Source organism: Sipha flava, unplaced genomic scaffold (genome assembly GCF_003268045.1).
Source record: "Sipha flava isolate LNK unplaced genomic scaffold, YSA_version1 109_pilon_pilon, whole genome shotgun sequence".
NCBI lineage: Eukaryota > Metazoa > Arthropoda > Insecta > Hemiptera > Aphididae > Sipha > Sipha flava.
In genome coordinates this window covers 775,332-802,503 of record NW_020271726.1, presented here as the reverse complement: position 1 = coordinate 802,503, position 27,172 = coordinate 775,332, and the positions used below count along the sequence as shown (strand labels likewise).

The 27,172-nt window shown below is 36.6% G+C and overlaps 1 protein-coding gene across 5 annotated transcripts in view; it reads right to left on the bottom strand.

Moving 5' to 3' along the window:
- The window catches only part of LOC112687863 (protein TANC2), a 223,964-nt gene that overhangs the window by 55,770 nt on the left and 141,022 nt on the right, over nucleotides 1–27,172 (bottom strand). The window contains exon 1 of one of the 5 annotated variants that reach the window (XM_025560858.1): nucleotides 3,146–3,467. The exons of 3 other annotated variants lie outside the window; for them this stretch is intronic. The gene's annotated coding sequence lies outside the window, so the exon portion shown is untranslated. Of the gene's footprint in view, nucleotides 1–3,145; nucleotides 3,468–27,172 lie in introns of those variants that run through there. One more of the 5 variants, XM_025560867.1, reaches the window with a different exon arrangement.

The window sequence follows — 27,172 nt, the reverse complement described above, 5'->3', positions numbered from 1 at the left end:
CGTTTGGTTTCAGAAGTGAGCGGTAATAATTGTACACCGTGAAAACAAAAGCAACAAGCCCCGCCGATGTCGGCCGCCGGATTACCTAAACATATATTATACTCGACCTACTAAATTTGTTTCTTTATTGTTTTTTTTTTTACGGCAGCAGCGCGTATTTAGTGTTGTGTATTAGCTGCTGTGCATCGGTAGTACGGGAGATCGCCGCCGTTTCGAATCGTAGCAATTACCACGGTAACGAAGGAAAACCGAGGTAGGTAAAAATACGTGGAAAAAAAATAAAAATAGAGAGACAGAGAAGGAAAATGTTACTACTACCGCTGCAGCCAGCTGTGGTCTATACCGTACCAAATCGAGAAGTTACTACTACTACCTGTTCATATGCGCAGAGCCATAACACACTGGGGGCCTCGGGGTCTGTTTTATGTATACCTACGGATTACGGTGTCTCCACCTCTCCCGAGTCTTAATAAAAATCGCGGGTTTCCTATTTTTTATTTCATTTTACCTTTCGAGTACCGCCGCCGTCGTTAAAACAACACCGGAGTAAACGACAGAGAACGACTACTGCTGTGCGATGGCCATCGCTTAATTTACAGCGAAAACTTCAGGATACGACGAGAGGCGACCGGCGAAAGAGACGTGGGACGGAACAAAACGGTGTAACTAATAAAAATCATATTGTACAATATAATACGACCCAACGATTGGTAGTGAAACAATGTACCGCGCTGCGGCGAAATGAATAATAAAACACACATCTGGCAGCCGTTGTGGAAGAAACACACGTGACGTTCTTACACCGTACGAGCGCCTCGTTGAACAATCGGTAATATTATAATTGCACGGCGAAAGAAACGCCAATTCGCCAATACAACCGATGAGACGGAAAGAAACAAAACAATAACGTCGGAGTCAAAAGCGCAAACGGAAACGGACATAATATTATGCGCGTTGAAGTATGTATGTATACGCGCCGTCGTTCACGAGTTACTCGACAAACAAAAACTCAGGTGAATGGTTTAACACACGAAATTTAAGGACGAAACGCAGTCAACACTGCCGAACGGGATCTGTAAACCCGGTCTCGCGTGTAGAATAATTTATACGCAAAGACCACTTGGGGGACCAAATATAATAATATTTCCAAATCGTTTTCGAGTGTTTATGTTTCGACACTTCTCGGCGCATTAACAGTAACAAGATGCGCTGTGAGACGGCCGACGGACGTATATATTAACATAATAATTCTCGTTCGGCTAATCGTTTTCGATATAAACGTTCGGTCGCGGGCTCGATGACGCGATATTATAATTAAAGACGATACGAAGACATTTGCATGCGAGTTTTGTCGGGCCGCCAGGTCGCCGACCCTGTACCCTACCACGTCCGGGCAAAACGGATTATACGCGGATAATGGGAAAAAATAAAAATTAATTCCGTTCAAGACGAAACGAACGACGCGGGCGAAAAGACCGAAACCACTTATTAACGTCGTTATAACTCAAGCGTCACCACACACACACACACACACCACACGCATACACCAGCAACAGCAGCAGCACCACTACGTTTTAGCAATCCTCGGAGAACCCCTGAAAAGAAAGCCATTTTTGGGAACCACCCCCCCTCTATATAATAACGTTCAACCGTGTTATACAGCGTCCCTTTCGCCGCAACAATACAATACGATTTATTTATTCCCATCATATTTTTTTTATATATATACACGTATCGATCGGCGGCGACAAAGCGGGGTCGGGCTACGATCCCTTCTTTTTTAACACACCATATGCACCTGTGCGTCACACTGCGCTGAAAAGGCTTTTGCTCGGCTTTTGACCCGGTCGAAACATGTACGCGCACAACAAATGGGTGCCACGTCGCTCGACTGTTGTGTAGGAGGGTGAACTACCCGGGTTCGTAAAACTGTAGAGAAGGTTCAGAAATAGGCTAAACACGGTCCTAAGTGCACTAACATACTGGTACGCCATTACACCGTCGGGATAGAATGTGACCTAACAGCAAATGTAATACCATATAGATCGGTATAGAAACTTTATACGAAACCGTAGGATTGGTTGGTGGCAAGGCCATATAATCCAATTAAACAACACCACATTAGCGTAGCACGACTAACCCATAACATAGTATCATTTGAAAAACGAGCAATCGTCGTCAATATTATTGTTACGATTATACTCGGGCCGGTTTTTGGACGAGAGTGTTTGAACACGTGCAAATCGTGTTCAACCCGACACCGACACGTTCGTGGACTATATGCTCGTCTGACCGGAGTTCATCGTCGTACGTACTGCACTATTCTCGGCCCGGGCCAGTGGTACGGAGAGCACGTGCAGCGTACACGGGTACGGGAACGCGTTCCGAAAATGTCTAGATGGACCCGAAGGAGTAACGAGTGAAAAACGGACGGGAGAATGTTACTCCGACGGACGTCCGACGAGAAGGTAGGCCCGTGGGCGACGACGACGCGAATGTCGCAAACGAAAAACGGACCGCGCGTGTACTACGCCTGTGTCCTCGCCACACCTAAAACAACAACGCGTGACTCATTATCATAGTACTACAGTAAACGTATCGCATTTAATAATGTGTCGCGGCGATAAAACCCGACGTCGGAATAACCGCACACATGGACCGATTGAGATACAATCGAACGGTAGGTGAAAACGGTCACCGAGCGCAGATCGTTTACCGCAGCCGATCACCTATTATACGAGCGGATAAGACGCGCAACATTTATTGCGCATTGAAAATCCAAATTCATACGAAAACTATTATGGAACCGGCAAGGCTCTTTCGTACGAAACAAAATCGCATTATAAAATATCGATTCTTTTAGGAATCCCAACCCGGTTGGAATGCAAAACAGTGCAGCGGCGAACGACACAGCGCAACATAGGTAACTCGTCTAAAACGTAAAAATGTTCCCAAATTAAAGCAGTGCTGCCGAGTGGGGGGAGGGGGGAGGGGGGAGGGGAGAACCCAGGAAACAGAAAAAACGCGATCGAACCCGTCGAATCTATGTAAGCTGGTCGTCGATTTCGCCGGCGTAACGCGCACGCTGTACCCGTCCGATCGGACAGGATGTCCGCGCAAAAACAAACAACACAAACAACGTTACCTACTACTATGTCGACGATATCCGGTCGCTGACGTACACCGCACAACACTCGCGAAACGGACGGCGTGTCGAGAGGGGTGAAAAAACGGACACGCGCACCGCTTGGCGCAGCAGTCGCTTCGATTGCGAAACAAAATGTAACCGAAACGTACGAAACGTCGGCGGAAAAACGTATCGGAACCGGTAGCGCGCGAATGTTCGAAACGCGGGTCGGGAGAGAAAAACCGAAAAACACGATAACGGTGGACCGCGGGACGACGACGCACGCGCACACGGTAGGACGCTCGAACGGTCGCTGCGCAACGCGACGACGGAACAACGACTGCACGGCCGATGGACGCGCGCACGCGCACTCGCCCGCACGGCGACCACTACCACTCCGACGGTACGAACGGGCCCAACCTGTTGGATCCAGGCGCGCGCACCGTCGCCCGTCCGACGACGCGATTCCGTTGATTATTATTTTCGTCGATTTGCCGGGCACGTAACCTTGTACGGGACGGTTTTCGTTCGTTTCGGGGCGCCTAACGTTCGTTTTGTTTTTTTCGCCCGGCGACGGACGCGTGTAATCGTTTCAAAAACCTCCGACATACGCGACCGGTATTCGGAGCCAAAGTCCGTTTACGGTTCTCTACCGATACCATTGTTAATCATCATCACCAGCCGTTCGATTCGGATATTTTTCTTCGCCGACCCACTTTTCACCTCGCCCACGGATCGAACGTTTCTTTTCCATCACCATCGTATTTCCCGGTTTTTCTATTTCGGTTTCTTCCAAACGCGCCAGCGTAAAATATATCCTCACGACGCTATAAATTAATAATAATCTATAAATGAACGATTTCACAGCGAAAACCGATCGTCACAACGTTCCCGTAATGCATTATTAACAAGCGGTTCGATTTAAGGCCGTTTTTTTTTCCTATTCGATATCTTTCGATTTCGAGACCCATCGGATTTTTTGAATCGTCACACGATGAGATTTCTTGTGAAACAATTCAAGTCTCAGATCTCGATTACGTATTGATTTGTTAATTTCTATACGGTGATTTTATTCAGCTGATTCAGCTGAAATGGAAAATTCCCGATGTGTTGGCTGACTTATCGCCGATTTTATATAATTTAATTTGGGGTTACTTAACATAAAAAAAATCCAAATTAATAACATTACAAATTTAGCATGTATATTAACTACGTTCTTTCGTTTCATAAAAAAAAAAAAACATTTCCCGTCGCTATCACTAAGTTTCCGCGTAAGATCAACCGATCGACTGATTCACAATGTATGCACGCCCGTCATATTTATAATTGTGTCAATTCTAGAACATTCGACGGAAACACCAGATCGTTATCGACCATCTCGAAGACCCCATAGGTGCTCGGTCGAATATTCCAGAATAGACGCTAAAAGATGAAAATTCACGATTTTGTCGACCACCGCGATTGGTTCTCAATTTTTACGCGTTACGTGAATGAGTAAAGGGCACGTGAAAAGTAATAAAACCTTCATCCCCAGTAGCAGCAGTGACGTATTTAAGGCGAGCAATAATGGCGTAAATGCTTCTGGATTAGTCATGCTCAGTCAATAGTGTCGGATAATTAAATTTGTAAACAATTAGTCATGTACGTGGTTACAATGGCACAGAACTGTTTTCTTCGAAATACATCATTATAGATTTCCGATTTTCAACATTATGTAAGGTCGTTTCGACTTGTAAATCGCTTAGGGAGGGGGGCAACTTTTTATCTCCGAATCGTATGTTTGCGCGTTCGGTTTCTGACCATGGCCACCGACGATTTTTGTTACGCGTCACCGTTTTGGAAAATATTTCGAACACGTCGTCGTCGCGCATTTTACTACCAACAAACCGTGTTGTTTATTTTTCGATATCGTTTCAGGCGTTTATTATAAATATTTTCAATCAACGATGATCGTATCGAACCCGGTACCCGTGTGTTATTATTATCGCGTCCGGATGAGCTTCCCGAGAAATAATCACTTGCAAAACAAACGCTATTATTTACTCATTATTATTGTTGCCGCGTTGCCTACGTGTACCGGGAAATTAAACACGGCCGTAATCGCCGCGAGGCAATCGTCGTATCGCCTATCCGACGCGCGTTTCGGCCGTGCACAATCGTTATGATTATTTTTATCGACACCGGTGCACGACGACGACGACGACAACGACGGTTTCGCTAGAATATGATTTAGGTAATTTTTCACTAGACGGGAACTTGGGTAAAATCGTCTACCGTCGTCAGCGGCAAATTGGTTCGCCGGGATACCGAGTTCCCGGTGGGCCGGTGGTGGTATTATAACACTAGGTCGATGTGATTGGATTAAAAATTATTTCATAAAAATAATTGATTGAAGTATATTGTATTTAATTGTAAGATTGTGATAAGAACCTAGTGTAAACGTGATGTAAACAGTTCCACGAGCATTTAATCCACGAATAAAGGAGACTTTTATGGAAAATTATTATTATTGGATGGTGGGCCGGTCGTACGGTTATTTCCCGGGCCGAAATTTTTATCCGATCCGCCGCTGACCCCATCGTAGTTCATAGACGTGGTGTACTTACGCAGTGGAACATACAGGGATTATCAACTCCTGTCACCACGGTCGTTACGAGAATATGTTGCTTAGTGGCACCCACCACTGGGTAGCGTTCAATAATCACTGGGAGAGGGGGTAGGACAGTGGCGCCGGATCAATTTTTGAACCGTGGGGACTGAGCACAGCTACAAATACAGAGGAAGATATAAAGACCGTGTCTCGATCACATCGGTTGTTAGTAACCAAATGATTCTTGAAATAAATTAGATTACAAATCTGTTGTAGGATTTCCTATTCTGAAAGCTATTCTATTTCGGGTGTTACGGTTAAATATTGAATCGTTTCCATTTTCTAAATAAGGGGTAATTGTCTCCATGTTATCTTATTCTCATATGCATACCTCATACACTACATACATGGTACATGTAAGTTATTTCTAAACAAAAATATTAGTTTACCGTATGCGTGTATGTTAATACTTAAAAACAGGGGGACACAGGGCCGTCCGGACGAGACGCGATGCTAATAATAATTAAAATAATCATTACACGTGACGACGAAATAAAACGAAAAAGGCTTTGCGTCAAAACATATGATTGTTATAAAGGGTTTGGGTAAACAGTCAGAGAGGGAGGGGCCGTGTCCGCGTGAATAATGCCGTGCTAATTACCGTAATCGTATTCCACGTCCCGTCGTCGGTTCCGCGTATCGATATTTCAAGGGTCAAAACGCCGAGGATGTTCGCGGATTACGAGCCGACTGCGTTCGTTTACTGGGGGTGAGTTGGGGCAACGGGTGTCGGGATCGGAACGAAATTCGTTAATTGCAACACCGTTTTATTTTCGGTTCACCTGGGCGTCGCGTATAGTTTAACAAATTGGTTTTCGTTAACGAAAAGTTTTTAATTGGACGTGCGGCCGGTATGTCCGGTGCGCCGCGTTTTCGCGATTATTAACAGATATCGTTGTTAAGAACACGACCTAAATACGACGTAAAATCGCAGCGATCGTTAAAGTAGTATCTCCGTGTTCTCGTTACCCGTTTGTCGATGGTCAATGATTGTTTACCGCAGTGATTCCTGGTCCTACTTGCCTCTAAGGTTTACCTCTTCGGAACGTACCGATGTGGAATTGGAAAAAAATTAAACATTTTTTAACACTTCGACTGTCCGATTGGGAAAACGTTATAATCCGACCCTGTCGGCCGTCAACAAACTCTAACCTACAGTCGTATTGAAGACCGGAGACTTTTTCATTTAGATATCCTCTCGCAGCACACAATTTCCGCAACGCGACCGATCCTATCGTTTAATTCCCGACCAAAATATAAATGGTACGCCGTGTAAGACCGCGTTTAAAATACTCGACCCTCGTCGTCGAATGAATTATAACCGTTTATGTGTTCATATATTATGATTTATGTACATTTTTTTTTATCGCAAAACTAGTCGCACGTAACGTTTAAACGGTTAATTTATGACGTTTATTTTGTGACTAAATTATTGTGAGTGATGAGTGTTCGGTGGTAAATATCGCGCCGCGTGTCACGTAAACCGAAATGTGTAATTATTATTATCCATCACCGTGTTTTGACGACGACTTTTTTATTATTTTTATTATTACGCACATTCCGCCAAGGTTTTTGCCACCGTCGTGCGGGGTCGTATCGTGTGAAAATACACCGGGGAAGAGAAAAAAAACACTCTGAAGATTATAAAACATAACCTAACGTGTACTTTTCTTCATTGCACGCAATAGCGTATAGGTTCTAATTTATACGTAAGGACGTTACATTCAAAAATATTCGTTCTGGGCTCGTTCGGATAATCGACACACCAAGGATTTTATCGATAGCCACTGATCGTATATGAAATGAGTTCACTGTATCCGTAAACTTGTTGTATAAAAAATATAAGAAAGTCAGTATTCTTTCTTTTTCTCTCTGGTGCTTAAATTGAGCCTTATGCCGGTTATCGCATCGAACCTATTTCCACCGTGTTCAAATCAAATATTTTCCGGTTTTGTTTATTTCATATTTTAGATTTCTTAATAATTGCAACAAAAAATGTTATTAAAACAACATACAATGATCAGTCAATGTTTGATTAATTATCCGAATTAACAGTCATATGTATAACATTTGCAAGAATATAGAATTATAATATTATATAAATATCGCCGTGTACGTAATTTGTTCTTGGTCGATACACTTATATTATCACTAATCAGATAATTTATTTCCGGTATGTTTCTTCATTAGCGTAATCATTAGTTGAAATTTTCATTACGGTCATGTACATTTATCACTATAACATACTGCTTGTTTATGTAAAAATAATTCATATTTATGGCTTAATGAATGCATTTTTCTCGAACCGTTGATCACGTAGTATGTTATTTATAAATAAATTGAAGTCAAAGTGTCTATTGATGTACAAATTAACTCTATTAATACGAGACTACATGTAAATCGTATAATATTATTGATCGCTAAGCATTCGCGTATAATAACTGTACATGACTTGTTATTGATACATTACCGTGTAACCAATAGTTTCCAAAAGCCATCCGGTATCAAGAACCTAAAACTTTCGCACTACAATAGATGCAATAAAACAATATTACAGTATGATGCAAGGCCGTATCTGGGGGGGTCCAGGATGTCTGGACCCCCTCCCCCGAAATTTCTTCAATATTTTAGGAATGTTTAAAATACTTATTTATTTTTAATACCAACATAAATATTTTCAGTCAAAAATTACTTAAGCTTCAATTAATCATTGACTGCTTTTAATTTTATATCATAATATAATATGAAAATATGATATTAATTTTAATAAAAGAAGATAAAATTTTTTTCTGTCTTATTTTTAACCAAATATCAAAAATTAAAATCTAAATTCAATAAAATTACAATATACATGTTTTGGACCCCTCCCGAAAAAAAAGTTTCTAGATACAGCCGTGGTATGATGTACATCTAATGTACGTAACTGCATTACTGCACCGTTCCATACAATATTATGATCCGGTCAGTGCGATAATGTGTACATTGATGTAAAAAAATGTTTTAAAAATACGACTGGAAAATATGAGACCTGCGCACATTTAAAATTGTGTGTATTCCAAACGCGTTTTCCAATTGTATGAACAGTGTTGGTTATAAAATATATTTTCCGTCGAGAAAGTCGTAATTCTAAAAACAGCTAAAGAAATAAAAAATTATACCGTGCATGCAAATCCCAGTTATGCATAGTTATTATACCAAGTATTACTTAGAATTTATTATACTCGATAAGAAAAAAATATAGGCTATTACATTCTTAAAACACTACGACGGTTACGGCGTGTAAACTCTTCAGCCTTTTCACAGTTCCATCAGAAAATCAGTTTATTATATTACCAGATGGTTTGAAAACAAAAAATGTTATATACTTTGAAGCATTTGATTTAATTAAATAAATAAATGTATTTAAATAGTATTTAATTTTAAGTAAGTAAATATTTCAAAAAACATCGTATTAAATGCACTAATGACTAAAAAAGTAGGTAATTATTACCTTACGAGATTACTATGTTAATTAAAAAGAAAAAAGTGTCTAATATTAAAAAAAATAATTAAAACGGAACAATTCTAACCCGTACAACGATTTTTACGACTTGAAACGACTTGCAAGGAGGACAACTATAATATAGCTGCTATATATATAAAATAAGGATAAATTTTAGGTGATACAAAGTGCACCGGGTCAAATGCACCTATGAAAAATATAACATAAAATAAATCCCATACACACGTTACTAAGAAACGCACAAGATAATTTCATCCCAAGTAAAAATGTTTGATGCCTAGCTCGTATACACTTAAACATTTACGAGTATACGTATTACAATAGTACAACGTACATGTATGGCCTACAAAACATGTAAGTTCGTCGTTCGAATAATTTATCTTTTAATTCATTTCGTTCGATTTACGTTCATATATTAAATTAACGGCTAACGCATCTGATGCAAGTAAATGGCGTTATCTTTATTTTTTTGATTTACGAAGCAAACCGGGTATTTTCAATGCGCACATTTTTCACTAGGCGTAACATCTCACCGAAGACCCGAACATGATTTTGGAGTGTCTCCTTCGCGCTGACACATCTATTACGCACGTGTTATAAATATTACCATAATCGTACAATCGCGGGTTTTCGGCATGATTGGTAAATGGATTTGAATGAGCTTCGCGAGTCACCCGATCGACGAAGAGTCGGACTTCAAAACGCGAACCACTGACTTGCGTTCATCGAACGGAATCGTATCCGTTCGCACGTCGAGGAAAGATGGACTCGCGTCGGCCGTCGCAGTAGTCGGGGCAGCAACGTTCAATACGGACCAGTGGAGTATAAAGGGAGGGGGGTGCCTAGTGGGCTACAGCTCCCCCCAAAATGTTTTAAAAAACTTAAAAATTATTTTAAACATTTGTTTTATTTTAATGGTGCTTTATGCTTATTAAGAATTTGCGTCCAACGTCAAATCGTTTTGGGACATACTGTAAATTAAATGTAAATAACTACTTTCTGTGTCTTGTTAGTAATCCTTAGATAGCAGTGGTATTTTAACTTTGTCCATAGTAGCCCCTCCCGAAAATATTTACTGTATATGCCACTGGTACGGACACGGTTGTTAGGACGGTGGTCCGGATGTGTTGGAAACTGTAAACCGTATTGCGCGTGCGGCTTTTATGCATTGTTCACGGGGCCTATTAATAACATTAATATATCGCACGCGTTATAAATATTACGTCCTAAAAATTTTGAAAACGCGTTATTTGTAAAAAATAAAAATAAAAAAATTATTAGCAAGTGCACAACCCCGAACGCCGAACCGTTCATCGGACATTTGCGTACCGTTGCATGCAAACAAAATCGTTTTTCAGCATTAGCTAGTGCGTCCTACGAGATTCGCTGTCCGTTTTATTCATGGACATAACTAGAGCCAAAATGTTGGCGGTGCTGAAATTGCTGAAAATAAAATTAAACGATAAGTTAACTGTAATTACTGTAGGTTATATAGATCTGGAAAAAAAACAGGACTGCTACATTTGAACTCAGGGGTGCTAAGAACCCTATTTCGCTCCCCTAGTCGTGCCTATGGTTTCAATCAACGATTCCGACGCGTCACGAACTTACCGCGTACGCGGTCGTTACGCGTTCAACACTGTATCGAGTGCGATCGGCTTTGGGTCGCGATACCAAAGTTTTTATTATTTCCGTTTCGCTCGCACGATGCGTGTTCTGAAATCAAGTGTGCTCATATACGCAATATACATAATATGTGCGTACGTGTGCGTATACGAGCGCGTGGTATATTTTAAAATCCGACGGATATTAAGTCTAACGAGATACGATTTGTTCGCGTTATGATATTACAACGATGCGACTGCGCGGACGGCGGTAAGCCGAGCCAGGGCCGTCTCAAGATTTTTCGGGGCCAGAGGCAAATTAATTCGGGGGCCCTTCGACCACAATAATAAGACAAGATAAACAAAGTACTCGCCGAGAATAACAAAATTCTTGCAAATGTATTTTTCCAAACTTTAACCAAACAAGCTCATTTAAATTCATGTACCGCATTCCATATTTACAAAACAGAATCGAATATTATTCATATTGTTTATTATTGAATCGCTCAATGTAATCGGACAAGTCGGTATACGTTCACACGCGCACGACATTAATCGCCGACACGTGGCGTGTAAAATTGCTCAGTGCAATCGAGTCTTTATTATCAATTATTATACATCAAGACTTTATAGGCGCCCCCCTAAAAAATATTCCAACAATGGGGCACGGGGCAAAATGGTCCCATTGCCCCCCCCCCTCTGAACGGCCCTGAGTCGAGCTTTCTCCTGCCGGCCGTACCGCAAACGCGTTACCGGAATACGATAGTTGAAATGATTCCCATCACAAGTGTATCGTTTCGGCGACGGGCCGAAATTTGCTTGTTCAGCCAACACGTGCGCTGCACTCGTGCCCCGTTCGTGTTCCTTTCGCGAACAATTATTATCGTACGATATTCGCGCGTCCGTGTGGTGAATTGACTTACGTGGTAATGGTCAACTTTATAATTCGTACTGAATTGCTTATCATTTCTTTTTTTTCGACAGTAGAAGTTCGGAATAGCTCTTGTTATCATAAATACGATTCCGCGATTACAGAATGCATGTACAATAGACCCATAAAATAATTCTTGGACAAGATGTAAAATGGGCCGAAGTAGTTTAACAGTTTGGCCGCTTTTGCGTATTAACAGTCGGATCGCATTAAGTATCAAAAAAACAGTATACCATGATAACAATTATTTGTTTATCGTAAGGTAACATTTCAGTGACACAAATATTTTCTTCAGGAGACTAGTTCTAAATTCCAGAAGATGAAAAATAAATGATTCTATGCTCTAGTATCTGAATCCCATGTGAATTAACATTAATTTTAATATTCGCACCCCTCCCCCCACCATAATAAAGGTCAGAAAACGTCCATGTAATAGAGTATAAGAGCATATACGCTAATTTTACACACACATACACACAGGGGTAGATTGGTCAAGGTGGTAAAGGGACATCGTTTACCATGTAGTGCCATATTAATAAAAATTGTATATATTCTTATACAAAATGTGATGTATATTTTCTGCTTTTATTTGTGCATTTGTATAAAACGTTTTTGTACAAAGAGTACCCATAAGTACAAAAACGATCAATTGAGAATTATTAACTGAAAATATTCGCTCGCTATTAAATAGTTGAAATGTGATAATAATAGGTCTAGTTGATTAAACCCCGTGCCCTTTGATACCCAATATGTCCCTACACACACATCACACACACACGACCTAAACGTACAACGTACACATCTATAGAGATTGGACTGCGAGTAGTATACCATTCGCCATATAAAACCAAATATCAATATGTAAGGACTAGTGAATGAGATAGATTACATTTCGAGTCACAATGATACAGAACAATACGTTCAATTGACTTATTCCACTTCATGCTTTTAAAAAATATTTAATTTAATTACATTGTTTTGTTAAACATAAAATGATACGGTTTTCATTTCAGTTCATTCGTCCGTCGTGGAAGGTCGTTTAATCTACTAGTTAATGAGTACAGTTTGCTTATCTATGTTATTGTTTTACATTCTACCCATAAATGAGTATACAGTGTTAATTGGAATATTATTGAATTATAATCAAAATGAATTACAATTACATTTGTAAAATGTTGTTATGAGCAATTTGAAATAATCATACATTTGATAATGATGAAGTTAAGTGATCTAAATGTAAAACTTATTTGCATTTTGAATGTGCTAGTCGAATTTCATTAACAGTAGGTGTTTATTTGTTTATAGTAAATGTACATCGCAGAAGAACAAATGTGATCAATAAGCCTTGTAAAATAATAGTGGAAGTAAAGTCGACAAAAGATAATTGGTTTAACGAAAAACAAAAGTATATCAGTGAACAATATAAGTGCCAGAAATAAATGGTATTTATATTAATAACTATTTAATTCAAATAAAAATATTTTTATAAAACACAAATTTGCGTTTTATACAAAAGAACATAGCTACAAATTTGTGAAATTTAAAAACAAAATTTTTTTTAAAAAATAGATGAAACTCAAATGTTATCAATATATTTGATGAAAATATTCAATATACAATTTAAACTTCAAACTAAATATTAAAATTAATTTGTATTTCAAATTAAAATAATATACCATTTGCACATTATGGACAATATTAGCAGGGCCATCCTGAAGATGAAAATCGAGGGGGGGGGGTGAAAAATATGAAAAATGCAGATTACAATTTTTTTACTCAAGGTCTGTACTATAACTAACTATATGTAGTCGTTTTTTTACTTTTTAACATGTATATATGTGTCAGTGTCGCACGTTCTTAAAATTGACAATTTAATTATGTGTGTGTATATATATAATAATATTTTATATTGTATAATAAATAGTTCTATAAATTGTATTCGTGTATACACTGTATTACGAAATATGTAATATTTGTTTTTCGTAAGTAAAATTAGGTCCTTATAGGCTATAATGAAACAAGTCCGACCGCCGACTGGCATTTTCGTTGGGGGAAGGGAAGAGTGAAACATCCTCTCAAGACCCCCCTTCGGGACAGCCCTGAATATTAGTATGATGAATACATTTTTAGATTATACGACGAATTATTATGAATCATTTTTTGAATTTATCAATACATATAATATTATAAATGTAATTTTTCTAAAAATTTTTGTTGTGATATTGGAAGTATTAATGTAAATTTAGACGAACTATTCCTTCTACATGAAAATAAAAAAAATAACTATACATCAAATATTGTGATATTAACTGATACTTGGCAGGTTATAAATTCTTGAAATATAATTTTACATGACCAAAACATGAACTTTTCGAAGAAAAAGGAACCAGAATGATCGAGTCATAATTCTATATAAAAATAATTTTACGTAGATTCTTAGATTTAATTAATAAACTGTGCATAAGTTTTCTAGTTATAATATATTACGCTGATTCTGCAACTTTATAATTGTATTTATACACCTATTAGCTTTTATTGTAATCTAACTAGTTAAAATATGTCTCCATCTCCATCAAAAGCCTAATTTAAAGGAGGTAGGTAATCAAACATTTAATTTTTTTAAATGTATTATGTACAAATACTTTGATTAAATAAAAAATGAAAACATTTAAAAAAAAAAATAGGTAATAATGTTTTAAACTTTCGAATTGTCAAACTGCAACATATTATGTACGCCACGTGTACAGGAGTAACATCAGGAAATCGTTTAGTCGTCGCAATCGTTGACGCAGCGTGTCCTGCATAAATCGATATTGACGTTGAATATTCATCCAAAGATAAATTCTACCATTATGATTTATACCACAACGATAGTTGCGCGCCGTGCTCGAAATGTAAAACGTCGTACAGAGGCGTGCGCAGAAATTTGGTATGGGTGCAAGGCCGTATCTAGACATTTGTTTCGGGAGGGGTCCAAAACATGTGTATTGTAATTTTATTGAATTCATATTTTAACTTTTGATATTTGGTTAAAAATAAGACAGAAAACGATTTAATCTTCTTTTATTAAAATTAATATCATATTTTCATATGACATTATGATATAAAATTTAAAGCAGTCAATGATTAATTGGAGCTTAAGTCTTTTTTAATTGAAAATCTTTATGTTGGTATTAAAAATAAATAAATATTTTAAACATTCGTAAGAAGATTAAAGAAATTTTGGGGGTCCAGACACCTTGGACCCCCCCAGATACGGCCTTATTTGGGAGGGATGTCATAAAAAAGAATGTATTATTTTCAAACTTTATTCTTTATTATTATACAATAAAAAAAATTAGGAAACTCATCCTTCTGGTTTTTACACTAAATTCATCAATTATTTGTTCTGTGTTCTGTAAATAATGGAATGTCTCGATGTGTGTTCATTAACCCCAACCCATTTAACTGTGAGTCAATGTATTTTGTAACTAGTTAACTAGGCGACACAAATGTCGCCCAGTGATTATACTCTGTCAACAGTATTTTAAAAGATTGGGCGAAATAATGCGAAACAAACGTGTTATACTATAATCGTACTATGATATTATACCTAAACATTGACGATTTTGAGAAAAACATTTTTTTTCGCCCAGTGAAAATTCCTTATAAAATGCACTGCTATGAGTACCCCGTCGGATTTCTAAAACACGTTTCTAAACGTTTAAGACAATAAAAAAAAAGGCCCATTGGGGGGGGATATATCCTCCCCTGCGCACGTCGCTGACGTCTTATACACTATTGCTAATCGTTATAATAATAATTACTGTAACTGCAGCCGTCGGTAATACCGTGGCGTCACGTGTCGGCCGTCGGTGGAGTGATCGACGCGCGGACGTGTACGACAATAATGTAATAAGTATATTTATGCGACGTGTGCCGCGGTTGAGCATCGGAATAATGATAAACGTATAATACTCAAATATCATTGCGTTCCGCCACCTCCGGTACTGCTGTCGAAAACAACCGTGGCGATAAACGCTGAACACAAGCATGTACGCGCGCGAATAATGTTACGATAATTAATAATAATCGTCGTTGGCCCACGCTCGTTAATCGAACATGAACCCCTACCGTGTCTTAAAATATCAATTAGCCGCACGTTTGTCGTGTGCGGAGGATTTCCTGTTTCTACGATTCGATTTTTTTTTTTTTTTTACAGAACACTTGAGACCGCGCGGACAGCGACGTAGTAGTTCGGATTTTTCGAAAACCGATTGTTCACTTGTTGTACCGAAACCAACCGAGAAACGTCTTGTTGCCGAACGCTTCCGAAAGACGTTATAGGTTATAAGATTGTTTTCTACGCGAACGTTTGAATCGATTGATTCGTATAACACGACGTGAAAAAAGCCCGTCAAACCGGTTGGTTATTTATTTTTATATATTTTTTCTCTTGATTTCCATCCGTTTCGTTATTAAGCTGTTCGGGTGCCTGTGTGCACGCGTATAGATCTTTTAAATAACCGACTCGAATCGCAGTGCACCGTTCCGAATCCGGGACCCAGCGTTGCACGTGCGCATAACATTAATACGCTTCGTTTTCGATTCCTCGGGAAACGTTACCCGTGTAACGTATAACCCCCGAATGTCTAAATTTAGATAATTTGATTTACGACGACGTTTTGCACATAACCGTGTAAATGTTTTGCGTCCATCACTACGTGGAACACTCGTACAGGTGTACGTTACACGGCGGTGCGATTTAAACGTTTTCATTTTTCATTTACGCTCGCGGAGCGCATAACACGTCGTCGCCGGTTCGGGCGTGCGCTGTCTCTCGTATGTTATTTGCAGTTGTGTAATCGATTTCAGTTAGAATACAACAGAAAGAAACCCGCCGCGCCGTTTTGCAAGGGTTTAAACGCCTACGAAAGCCGATACGTGAAAATATTTCATTAAAAATGTATTCGAAATAAAAATGCCAACGGACACTCGAGCCCGTGGTAATCAAATACGTATCCGTCGTTGTAAACCAAACGGACAAACACGAACGTTTTACGTTTCTTTTTTTCCTGTCGTATCAACCGCAATAATTATTACAGACGTATAAAAGAAAATATAAATAATTACAACATTTCGACGGTTCTCGCAATTTTACGACCATTCGTATAACACATATGGATTGTATTATGATATCTACCGATGTCGCATTGCAGTGTTGTATTATTTCCTCCGGTCAATTATTTACCGGCTCGTTTCGGGAAATAAACAGTAATTATTATTTTTTTTTCAAGACCAACAACAGATAATTTTTAATGTCCAGAAGAACACAATTCGTTATTCGAAATACGGACCCGTCGTGCATTTGTACCAGTGAAAAACGAAATTAATTTTTTCTAGGAACTTCGCTTTGAATAATATTTCCTACCATTAATGCGTTACTATAATACGGACACACGCGTTCTGTGCGTTCAAAAACACATTTCTGTCTGAACGAGATGGATAGTATTGGATAGTACTTGTAGATTTTATGTAAGTATCTTTAATCATGATCCATTGTCGATCTATAAAGTATTGACTTTTATAAACGCACACGTGGCTTCTACTATGTACATTATATGTCTGTTGGTTACCGTATGATTAATAGCTGTACCGGTTAATCTAGTTTCTACACCAGATAGATCCTGGGCGCGATAGTTACTTCTTACGCGTTAAACGAGTCAATTTGGTGGTTATCCAACATAATATTATTAACTTTCGAGCGGTGGTTTTAAACGGTCGAGAACCCATTATTGTTGGGATCCATTTCCTCAATCCGTCCACTCAACATTTTGAAATCTTCAAAATATCAAGAGTTTGTGCACTCACACTTCCGAATTATGTGTATCCCCCAAAAGATATTGGCGGGCTCCAGGTGAGTTAGGTTACGTTAAACCGTTTGAGAATATATTTTTTAGAAGTATAAACAAGTCGATTGATGTTTTTTCAATTTATCACACCCTATTTGATCGACTGCGATAGTTTAACGTTTTGATTAGAGAGCAGACGGAGAAATGGATGGTTTCGAAGTAGATGAAAAAAAATGGCAATTGTAAACTCCCCTAAAAGCTTTTTGCTACTGAATTATACGTATGTAAACTCTTCTGAAAATATTCTACTACTGAATCATACGTATATAAATATTGTAAATTCTCCTGAAACATGTTGCTAATGTATGCTAATTTTATTATATTAGGTATTTATATTTTTATATTAAAATCATTTGGCGTTATCCACATAACACAGAAGTGGTTCCATTGTTCTCCAAAAACTGTTTTTTCTGTAATTAATATTTTTATTTGTATATTTATAGCTATATCATCGTATAATTTTTTATAATAATCGTCAATAGTTCTTGTTAATATTGTGATATTAATGTTTGAATGAGTAATAATGTAAAACTGACTTGGAACTTAGTAACTATTTGTTCTTTATAATTTTCTATTAGCTGATTTAATAATTTATGTCATATTTTTGTGTATCTTTGCGTACTTAAATGTATTATGAACGTTTATGAAATGGTCCACCTTTTCAAATTATAGGGTTCATATTTTATAGTGGCATAGTGCATAAGTATGTTCTATAAAAACAGGTTTATTTTTGAACAGTTTATTCGTTCTATAAAAACATATTCGTTGTACAGAGATAAATTTACTCATAATTTAGAATGAAGACCAAGGTTTGCAAAAATATTTTGTTAAACGTAAGATGACGTTAAAGAGAAGTTTTATATTGGGTAGTTTCCATTTTAAGTTTAGGGGAACTTACATACGTGAAATTAAGTAGCAATATATTTTCAGGGGAGTTTATATACGTGTAATTCAGTAGCAAAATATTTTTATGGTAATTTACAATATTTTAGGAGAGTTAACGAGCGCAAAAAAAAAAATGGATATAGTCATTAGATTCTCACTAATAAATGTTTAGGTTTAATATGCGTAATCGGTTGGTTCACTATTGCATGATTCATGATTGACATGTTAATTCTATCGAAAATTATTATCATAACTTATATGGAATGCCATTTTAAAATAGAAAACATTAATCATTCAAAATTAGAAATGTCGATGAAACGATAGAAATTTGAATATAATTTCTCTATGTAATATCCCAATTGATTTTGCATGACAATTCAGTGTCCAGGATTATTAATAAAAAGTAAAAGAATATTATTATATTTTCTGCAAGATAAGATAAGATCTTGAAATATTCAAATAATGTCATGTTTCAGATATAATATATTTTTATTACATTTTATAATATGTGTCAACAAATAAAATATACAAAATACAAAATAAAACCCAAATAATTTAAACACATTCAATATATTTACAAATTTAATTAAATTGTGATAATATTGCTTAATAGGAACTATAAAAATAAATAATCAAGTATATTTTTTACGGTTAAAAATCTCGATATGAATTCCTTTTAAAATACTTAAATTAATGATGATTGTAAATATGATTTTACGACGACATTATAATTATTATTTTTTTTTATTTATACATAATAATTCGGCGCGAGTTTTTCCTCATTATATTTTGTTTCGTTTCTCTAATATATTTATCACTCTATCAGTTTGTTTTTAATTAGAAAATTATTTTATTTTCGTCATTAATTTTCAATTCATTATAACGCGTATACATATACACTAAGATTTCTCTTGGTTATAACCGTTTTGATTAATTAAAAATAAATACAGTTAATATTCCGTTGCCCAACGCATTTGTAAAAGTGATGAATTAAAGAATGACGAAAAACTTTTAAGTATTGCAAATTTTTTCAAGTTCTATTCAAATATAATCGTTTGCTTAAAGAGTCTATAATATTACGCATATATATGCATAATATGTGTATGTTATTATGAAAATAATTGAAAACGATTGAACAAAATAGTGGTTTTCATTTTGTGACCGCAGAAAGTTATCGACAAGACAATTGTGCGAGATTGATGGGGGAAAAAAATGCATACTATATTTTTTTCCTATAAGACAAGTGATACTGTTATTGAGTCTATAGTAGCGCGATGATGGTAGCCAATCGTTTTGTTCGACGGTACAATATAGAGGAGGAAAGAAAAAACGGGAAAAATATTATAGGAAAAAAAATAGACTCCTGAGACGTTGAACGAATTTATTTTGTCATCAAAATAAACAAATTGTGAACACGACCGGAAGTCCGACGAGGTAAAAAAAAAAAAAATACGTAGTTACATTATTATGTACACTGTATTATGCATTTGATTGTAATTCATCAGACGCTTCTGCACTTTAATATAAAAAAAAAAAAAAACGTTAAGACATGATGTTAATTGAAGATAATCTAATAAAGAGTAATTATGAAAATATTTATTCATGCTAAATTCGCTTGTTAAAAGGCAGATGGGCAAGAAGAGAAGCAGAGAACAGAAAGATACACTACAGTATATTTATTTTTCCTTCAGCATGTATTCGTATTGTACACACAACGATACTCGCATAGTATATACGAGCATGGCCGTTTTCGACCAAAATAAAAATTTATATAATAAATTTAAAACAATGATGTATAATTGTTGTCAATAATTATTAAAATATTAATATAAAAGAAAACGATATTTTGTATCTAGTTTTGATTTCTTATCGTAATGAAAATTGTTTGCATTTTTTTTTCAAAAAATCGGAACTTTAATTTTAAAAATTTTAGAACTTCGCTCGTTTCGACTGCTGGCTCCACTCACAAACTCGAGTGCCACTGCGTGGCACTTTTCTGGAGGATGGGGCTTCGCTCCAAGGGGAATTATAGTCTAAGTCTAACCTAGTTTTTATACAAACCTTGATACTGTTGCAAATGGGATTATGCTCTGTATGTGAACCTAAAACTTCGCTATGCGAGTAAAACCCTGAATCGTCATTAATATATTATAGTATTTTCCATCATAATCAAACATTGTATATCATTATTTTATTATTATAAATGTATTATATAAATTTTTTTTTTTGATCGAAAAGTGAATCGGCCGAAAGGGGAAAGGTACGGTTTTGGTCAAAAACGAACTCGCCCGTATAGACATTCGTATACACTGTGTACAATTTATTAAACGTAAACATTTCGCATAATGTGATTTTGTAATTATGGTAAAATGGTGGACGAAAACGATAAAGAGAATGTGTTAAGTAAAAATAAATTAAAACCGTGCGTTTGTTTTTAGAAAATTAAATCAACTCAATTATTGAAAATGGGTTCGTTTAGCAACTGCTGAAGTATATATATATATATATATATATATACTCAGTGCCTATGTTGAGTACGTAAATACGCTTATCTAATTAATAACATATATATACAGTGTGTAAATGCTAATTGAGAACATTCAATATTTTTGTATAGAGTCCTACCAGTTAAATTCTGTTTTTTTGACTGTTGTTATTACATAAAAATACACAATTTTATAACCTTTGCATTTTTTTAACTTAACTAGATTACTTCATGTGAAGTACAACTGATTTTTCTTGAATGGCAACCACTTATTTTGACATTTCCTTGTAAACATTACCTTAATATATCGGGTTGAACATTTCTAGCCTAAACAATTCTAGAATAATTGTTTTCAGAATTACAGTAAAAAAATTGGAGCGGCATTTTACCGTTTTTTTTATTTTTTATGTAACTTTATAAATTTTAGACATAGAGTTGGTTATACCACCAACATTTATTAAGAAATAGGTTAAAATAAGTGGCGAAAATAAGAAAAAAGTTGTACTGCGTATGCGGTGGTTTAATTAAGACAATAATTTAAATGGTTTTGAAAATGTGTATTTTTATGTAAAAACAATCATATAAAAAACACAATTCAAATAACAAGGCTCTACGAAAGTTGACTGTTCTCAGTCAGCATTTACACATTTTATAGAAAAATAATAAAAATTCGTTTCGAAGTTGTTTTTCTTTAACGAATTCCCTCGCAGCAAATTAAAATCGCACAATCTAAAGAGACGCTTAACGATCAATAAAATTGTACACCATCCATTGATCATTCGATGGAAACTTTTTCAACATTGTAACTAAAACAATGTACCAGTATCTCCGCATAAACACATCGATAAATTATCTTAAACATTATAATATAGGTTTGTCGCCTGCGGTCATTTAGTTCGAAGCGTGAAAATTGCGTATAAATTCGTATATAAATACACAGCGTATGCGAGTGTGGTCGGGTTGCAGTGGCGTATAAATTGGGGGAGGGGAGCAATTCCACTTTTTAAACGGTTAGAATGAAAAATATGCGTATTATGAATCGTAAACGTGTGTATGAAGATGTAGTATTTGTCAATTATGTTGCAATAGCAGTTGCATTAATTTTTCGTCGTCGTCAGAGATTTGAAAATAGACGCTTGATATTGACACGAAAATTATGTTTATAATTTAATCCCCCATACTTAAGGAAACTGAATGTACGCCACTTTCTGTGCGTACGAGACATGAGCGCTGAATAATGCGTAGTAACGCACGTAGGTCAACAATTGAATTAGTCGCTTAAACAGTAAATACCCGGTTGTCATGGAAAAGAAAAAAACGAGTCTGTGTTGCTGTGCACTACACGCGTACAAAGCAAACGCGATTAACATATTAAAAAAAAAAAAAAAAAAAAAATCGTGCACAAAAAAAATTATAAAAAAATATCAATTGATCCGGCGACTATGCGTATTACAATATATTTCAATATAATACATGTCCGCAAGGTGCATCAAAAAGGTGGTAGCGGCTGTTGCTGCAATAATGCAAATTTCGTTTTTATCGCAGTTTTATTAATTTTTTTTTTTCCCCGGCACACCTGCAATTGACCGCTGCACGTAAGACGCGATTACGTATGGGGTAAAAAATTATAATAATAAATAAAACGCGTGCGTATATAATAATACTGTACGAGTAAGTATGCGGATCTCCCAACGCACATGTTGCGTTCTACGAATTATTACATTGCACGCGCACACTCGCAGCGCAAAACCGGATGTAATTTATAATGTCATACCTTACGTATATTTACATACACGTTTGTGTATCTGGCACGTCTGCGAAAGTATGAGAAACACGTGAAACAGAGCCAGTACTAGGAGCGTATCCGGAAATCAGTTACTGGAGAAGAACGGTTCGGAAATCATACCGATCGTGATAGAAAACGAATAGAAAATTAATAATCAAAGTCCAAACGAAACACCATCAATAATCAAACGTCAAGCAATACACGTGTTCCGATCATCTTTTCCATAAGCGTACACGTGCCGGCTTTAAAAACGTGCACCTTCAAAGAGAGCAAAATTAATTCACGACCTCTTATGATTCTCACTATCTTTCCGGCCCTACCATAGCTTCGAACCAACCATCATCGCATACCTTCTCTTCTCCTCAATTAAAAATATTACATCCAGAAGTAGTCTGGAAACAGTACGTATACGTTATATTTCGTCCCCATGCGAATACACGATTTTCGGTCATCGCGAAATGTTCGAAAAATCGCGCATATGCCTATGCTAAAAAATCCGTCATTAACGGTACCTTAACACTTGCGTACAATGGAATGGCACTTTTAATAGAGAAAAGTGAAATCGTAATGCAGTTCAAGACAAAATACACTCATTTAAATATATATATATATACCACACCTTTTATTTATCGAATTTGAAAAGAATTAAAGCGAGAAAAATAATTAAAAATTTAGTAAAAGTTTTCGTGAACTTATATCTGACAAAACAAACACGCAATACGGACTATAGTTATGCTCTTAAAAATTATTCTCCAAACCGATTTGAATTGAATTCTCCTATTGAAAAAACAGAGAAAAAACTTATCCTCTGAATTACGGTTCCGAATATCCGGTCGCATCTGACATGTTAGCAGGACATTCGGTACAGCTGTTCGACGGCGATGTCGGTCAAAGAAAGAAAAAAAGCGAAAATCGAAATCAATACGCTTGGATTTGTTTGGATTCAAAAACCGCAGGTTTCGCACACGAACGAAAGTTGGCACTGCATTTTGTCGACGAGAATTCAACACCGAGAGGAGCATCGCGACGCGTCAGTGCGTCCTGTGGACGAAAATAACGTTATCGTCGAATAAGTTATCACTATTCGATTTGCATTTTTTAAAAGGGCATTTTTTTAGAGTTTTTAGATCATAAATGCATTTCTTGAAAGGGATTTTTTTTATATTTTTAGGGCATTTAAATTTAGGGTCCTGTTGATAAGTGTACTCATGATTTAGTTTCCGTGTTACGATAGTACCGCGTACCAGAACGACTTGCAGTTGATACGCAAGCGCGACAAGCTTATTTAGCTATTTTACATGATTTAAGTGATTTTTGGTTGTTTATCGACGCAATGCATCTGCTGCAGTGCTGCACGGTGTTCGATTGCAATCGCGTTCAATAATCAGCCACACTATATGCGTTTAACATTTTTCGAACGTAAAATCATTGTGTTCCTGTTGTCCACTATGCGCCGCAGCTTATTCGGATATTAAATTATACTTTTATAATATTTAAATCATACGCACCCGTCTACAAATCAAATAGTCCGTGTGCATCGGTCAAGTGACATTTGTTGTCGGTCCCGTTGGCTGTGCCTGGTATGATGCGAACGATTTAAATGTAAATCGATAACCTGTAACGTTCCAACGGTATCGCGAGTTGTTCGTGCGGTACATCGTATACAGTAGCGGTAGGTTCATTGTCAAAATTATATAAATAAATTGGTAAAAATAAAAAAAACCGTTATCTACCTAAACGTATCGAACTGTCGTGTAAATAATCTTTACTTGTTCATTTTACATTGTTTCGATTGGATTTCGAAAACCGTTTCCCCGATAAAGCAAAAAACTCGCAGCCTCATACATAGACGTCATGGAACTTAACAAAAAACACCAACAACAATAATGTATACACCCGGTGCGGCTGTCTTGAGCACTGCAAGACGAGACGTCATCGCAGTGCATTCAACGTGAAGATAATAATAATAATGAGGATAATGTAAGATTAATGAATCACAACTCGATGAAACCGCGAAGGGGTTTGATGCGCAAAACGTGCAGTGTACGATATCTTATTCCATTGAATAATGCAGCGCGCGGGGGCGCGGCAATATCCGACGGAGGAATAATACTACCCAACAGTAACGACGGCTCGTAGTAAATATTCTGGGGAGACTTAAATTATTTAACATAAACTCCATACAACAACGAACAAGAAACACTCCTTTATTGGAGACTTAATTATACTTAAATTAATATTTAGTTAATATTTTTAAGTAATAATAATAATAATAATATTTTAACTTAATTTCATGGTAAATTTTTTTATAAACTAATTCAATTCTGCAATTTTTTTTTTATCTGTGAATTCGTAGATAACGGTGTACAGTGACTAACAACGGCGCGATGGTACAGAAATTATTGTCGTGAACCCAGTTTCAATAGCGTCTGTAATACTCGTATTATTCTTCCCGGCCCCCTCTGTCCAACAAGTCAAACCATTAAATGTTACGATTGAACCTCTCGGAAATTACTAAAATAGTGTTTCCATCCAAATAACTATTTATAGGTTTTATATTTTGTGGCATTAAATTTATAATAATAAATATAGAAAACGCTATAATACATTTTCAATAAAAATGAAAACATTTTATACATTTTTAAATAGTTATTATTCACAAGTAGGTGTTTTTTCTTTTTTTTTTTAAGAGGAGACGCAGTCTCAAAGTCTCCCCTGACGAGCCGCCCCTGCTACCCATGTGCAATATTATGCATACATTTATGACGTCCGAGTCGGAAACATGCTGTACCGTTCGTAGCGGTGGTGTTTAGTAATTTACACAGGCAGAGCCGTAGGATACCTGCGTGTACAGAGTATTACGCAAGGTTTAACGGATGGAAAAACAAAAAAATAAACGATGAAAAACGTACAGCAGAAATTCGATTAACCGTCACCGTCGGTACAGGTTAATCGAATAGGCGGTTAACAGAAATGTTCCAATAAACGTATACGTTTTACGTCTGCATTTTCAGGAAAAAGTAATACATATATGCACTACACATTACATGCCATACTAAACACTACTAAACTTAAACTAACGATTTTGAACAAAAAATATTTGTTATTTTATTTTGTTTTTTTTATGCTCGAGCCTTTTTAGCTGAAATATTTCGTATTTTATGTAGCCGTAAAACCGGGCCACTCATCGTCAGTCACTGATTAAATTAGATTAAAAATAATTTAATTTGTTCGTTCACGTAGCGTTTTATTTTTTGGCATATGTTGGATATTAGAAAAAATTTATGAGTTTAGTTATCGCGATTGCCTCATCAACGATAGCGATGACGGATAACAGAGAGTGACGGTTAACCGAGTTTATATAGTAATTTACATATGATAAACATGCAGCAGTAAACCGTTTCAAATATTGATAGGTGCATTGGGTTCTAGGTTTACTAATCAACGATAAATATCACGCGTTTAAATAGTTAACGCATTACATTTGACGGTAAAACCGCAGCAACTTCTCCATGTCCCAATGCATTCTAAGCGCGTTTACGAAGAAGTACCCTAGAAAAATTCGTATTCATCTCGTACTCGTATTCGTCTTCCTACCGTGGCCTGTACATCGCACGCGCAAATACAGCTAGCTTATACAATGTCATGTCTACATACAGCACTCTTTTTACTATAATATGTTAGACGGTTAGGCTAGAGGGTTTAAAAAAAAAAAAAAAGAAAAAAGTTGCCCGGTGTTTTCCACATCCCCAGGTCAGCGACGACGAACCTACGACGTTCGTGCGAAATCGCAGCTACTCGCCGATTTAAATATAATTTATAATTTCTATTTCACTTAAAAAAATATGTTATGAGTTCGTATAAAATATGCAATAGTAAACAATATAAAATTTGAACGTAACACTTGACGGGCGATTTCCATGCAAGTATTTTTAATTATTTCACACGAACACGTTCGGATCAAAAATTCTTGGTTTTTTTTTTTCAGTTTCGCAATGATTAAAAGGAATTTACACTGGTCCTCGTCCTGAGTGTTGACATGATTAAAATATCGATGACCCGAAAAACGAAACGGAATCTACTGCACACATTATTATCTGTTGGTCCACCTGGACGAGGTTGGTTGTCTGTCGACGTTCAACCTCGCATGCCGTTTTTTCAGGATTTAAGTCTCTTTGGCCGCGCAAAAGTTGAACAACATAATGTAGCTCGTCAGCCGTCAAAAGGACCGTGCACGCGTATTGCACACCACCGTCCTGGATGACGATTTACGACCGTACGACACGCGTACAATAAATAATATTCTACCGA